Source organism: Macrobrachium nipponense, chromosome 8, assembly GCF_015104395.2.
Source record: "Macrobrachium nipponense isolate FS-2020 chromosome 8, ASM1510439v2, whole genome shotgun sequence".
NCBI lineage: Eukaryota > Metazoa > Arthropoda > Malacostraca > Decapoda > Palaemonidae > Macrobrachium > Macrobrachium nipponense.
The window spans coordinates 35,988,522-35,992,985 of NC_087203.1; positions in this window are offsets into that span (position 1 = coordinate 35,988,522).

Sequence of the window (4,464 nt, forward strand, 5' to 3'; positions counted from 1 at the left end):
ATAACAATAATAATAATAATAATAATAATAATAATAATAATAATAATAAAAAGGGGAGCCCAGAAAAACGCCAAAATATAGAAAGTACTATATTTCAGAGTCTTACTTTCTATATTTTGGCGTTTTTATGGGCTCCTTTTATTAGATGGAATTCTATTGTAACAACATTGTTTACTATATATATATATATATATATATATATATATATATATATATTATATATATACATATATATTATAAGTATGTATATATATATATATATATATATATATATATAATATAATATAATATATATATATAGTATATATAGTATCTATATATATATATAGTATATATATCAATCATGAACACACTAGACATTAAATCGGGGTATTTTTGTGGTGTGGGGCCAAAGACAAAGAAGGATTAACCATACTACGATCAATAAATCCGTACAGATGGAAGATATAGATCTTATTAGGATTTTGAAGAATATACTCTCTCTCTCTCTCTCTCTCTCTCTCTCTCTCTCTCTCTCTCTCTCTCAGAGCAGAACAAAACAATTAAATATGGGCGGGGGAGGGAGGGGGAGACATCCGTCCGGTCACAGAAAAGCACATTATTCTAACTTATTTTAATTGTCTTCTTAAGTTTTCATAAATATTCATCAGTATTTCATTATATTCATCAGTAAATTCCAACATCTGGTGTTTTAGAGCAACAGACTTCGCTCAAGGGACACTTTTTACTGAGTCATTCCAGTAATTGTTCCCTGCTAAATCCGAATATTTTACACTCGTGTATGTATATATATATATATATATATATATATATATATATATCTATATATATATATATATATATTTATTTATTAATAATTAATTATCACATCACCGTGATTCATATAAATCATTCGAGCTATAAATGTCCATTATCTAATTCGCTCTACCTCGGAATTGATATATTTTCATATATGCAAACTGATGGGCGAATTTTTTAGTTGCTAATAAATTTGTCCCCTCATGGATCGAACCAATAACGTCACTGAAGGCCTGATTTCTCCCCTGTCCGATGGGTGTAGGTTCGAACCCACAAGAAGACGAAATTATTATCCACTAAAAATATTCCCCTTCGGTTAACATATTTCAAAATATATTAATTCCGAGGTGGAGCGAATTGTTATATTAAAGGACATTTGTAGCTCGAATGATATATATATATAATATATATATATAATATATAATAATATTAATATAAGAATATATATATATATATATATATAATATATATATATATATATATATAATAATATATATATAGTCAATAACGTCACTTAAGGATGATTTCTCTCTGCCCGCTGGGCGCAGGTTTGAACCACGACAAAATACGAAATTATTTTCCACTAAAAATATTCCCCTTCGGTTAACATATTTCAAAATATATTAATTCCGAGGAGGAGTGAATTGGATATTAAAGGACATTTGTAGCTTAATGCATATATATATATATATATATATATATATATATGTATATATATATATATATATATATATACTATATATATATATACTGTATATATATGCATGCTACATACACACATATATATGCATATATATATAATATATATATATATATATATATATATATATATATATTATATATATGATATACAAACACTAAATTGCGTGCAGACACAAGTACCCACATTCATATTCAAGTTGCTGGAGGATGGGGCGATAACTACTTTCTGGCTACTCTAAGTTAGCGATTGTAAAAAACACAGGAAAAAATGAAATAATATCGTATGGTTTTAAACAAGCGTTGACGTTATGCAGAAGCAAAGAAATGCCTATTATATTGGATTGGTAACGACGAAGTATAATTGAGTAGCTGAAAGGTAAAGATACCGCTTGCAATGTCTAGAAAACTCTAGGGACAGGTGAAGGAATGAGTACAATTCTGTTAGTTCGAGGTGAGGAAATATTGTTAGTTTGAGGATTGTACTAGCCGAGGAAATATTATCATTATTATTATTATTGAATTATTATATTCAGAAGATGAAACCTATTCGCATGGAACGACCCCACACGCGCCTTTGACTTTAGATTCAAGCTTCCGAAGAATATGGTGTTCATTAGGAAGAAGTAAGAGTAGGTGAAGGGGAATACAAAATGAAGAGATCCCACTTATTAAAAAAGAAAAAAATGAATAAATGAATAGATAAAAATGTGTTAAAACGCAAGGGGAATAGTGTTAGGGTAGGAAAGCTTTGCGACATCCTCTGGGGGAGACTTGTGTTTGGGACTATTTATGAATAGTGATTTAGAAATTGGTGGAGTCAGTTTGCTAGATTGTTTCAGAGAGAAGATAGATGGATGAGGAAGTTCATGGATGTAGTGGTGAGACGATTTAATCCATAATTTGGTTGAAAGGAAAGTTAATGAAGATAGAGGTATCAGATTGAAAAGGAGTAAAATTACGGCTGTTAATGTCGTAAATAAATTTGATGCACAGGAGGTGAAAAGAACATTTAATATGAAAATGGATGACAAAATTGATTACAGCTAGACATTGAAAAGGAGAGCGATGGCTTGGATTATGTAAAGTCTGTGGATTGATTCATAGAATCAGCAGGGAGTGCGTTTTGGTATAGGAATATAGGAAGAGGGGCTAACAGTATTAAATGGCGGAATAAAGCAGTGACGTGCGTATTGAAGGGAAAAAGAAATAATTTTAGTCGAAGTTTACTTTTTTGTCGATGAGGAGGTGAGGCAGCAGGAATTTAATGGTATTAACAGTGAGATGAGGCGATGCAATGGTGACAGTTTGATTTAGTGGCTTAACGGTGCTCGCAAGCTATGTGTTGACGAGGGAAAGGTTATTAAAAAAAAGTGGAGAGGGGAATGATTGTTCTTATAGAAGTTATCAAGGAAACTCGTTAACTTTGTGCACCGAGGAAGGTGAATGATAAGGTTTTAAAAATTAAGATAATGGAGAAGGTTTGTACTCTGCTATTTCTTAATGCTATTTCTTAATAATCAGTTTGGCGAGAAGGTTCATAGTACGGGAAAAAAAAACTATGTTTGACAAAAACCTAGAATATGCTCGTGATATATTGATAAGAGAGGCTGTGGAGGATTTGATGATATTTGTTAAAAAAGATTAAAAGTTATGATGGAAGAGAAGCATGTGTACAGGGTAGAAAGTGGGTCGGAAATATGGATGTATGATGTCATAAGTTTTTTTTTCCTTTTTAATGGATGGAGTGATGTAAACGGTCAAAGAAATTATTTGGTCACGTGTGAAGTTGTGCAGTAAAGAAATGAATTGTAAACTGACTGTGGATTGTTGGACGCTTGCAGATGATGTAATACTGATTGTGCGTGAAGAAAAATGGCATAAACCAACGAAAGAATTTTAAAATGTTTGCAAGAAGAGAAGGGCAGTAGGGTTTGGCCTGTTGCCGGTCGGGCCTTCTGTTGCTATACTAGGTTTTGTGGAATTTTTCTACACGGCTTTATTGTTGTCTTTTCTCTAGGGCCATTCCCTGTTAGATAAACGTCTCTCTCTCTCTCTCTCTCTCTCTCTCCTCTCTCTCTTCTCTCTCTCTCTCTCTCTTGGTATGCATGACTGATGTTTACTTTTCTTCTTCGGTATATATTTATCCACTATTTTCTCTAATATATATAATATTAGAGAAAATAGTGGATAAATATATACCGAAGAAGAAAAATAAACATCAGTAATGCATACCAAGAGACAGAAGGATCTTGTTCCAGAAAATCAGTAAGTGGAAAAAAGGTCTTGCAAAAGAAAAAATGCATGGAAAGTTATAGAACTAAAAAGTAAGATAGAAAATGCAGAACAAAAGATTATACAATCAAAAGAAAATGAAAAACGGGACTTGGAAGAAAAAACCTTAATAAATATCAAGCGAAAAAGATGAATAAAAGAAGAATAGAAATAGGCCCTCTAAGAATTGAAGGGAGATTAACGAATGAAAAAAAGGAAATTTGCAACATATTGGCAGAACGATATAATTCACCCCTAGAATAGATAATGAAGATAATGATATAGAAGTAAGGGACGAAAATAGTGAATATTTAGCTGACATAGATATTAATGAAGCTGATATTGTGCAAGCTATTAATGAAATTAAAAATGGAGCTGCAACAGGGCCTGATGGAGTTCCTGCTATTTTGTTAAAGAAGTAAGTTCATTCTATCGCAAAGCCACTTGCAATGTTATTAAGACAAAGTGTAGATACAGGCACGATTTTATGATGAGCACAAATTAGCATATATTACCCCTACTTTCAAAAGTGGATCAAGACTAGAGGCAAGTAATTATAGGCCTGTGAGTCTAACATCATATTATGAAAGTGTATGAAGGGTAATGAAGAAAAATATTATGAAACATTTTAATAAAAAATAATCTGTTTAATATAGAACAACATGGTTTTCGTACCCGGAAAAAGTACACAAA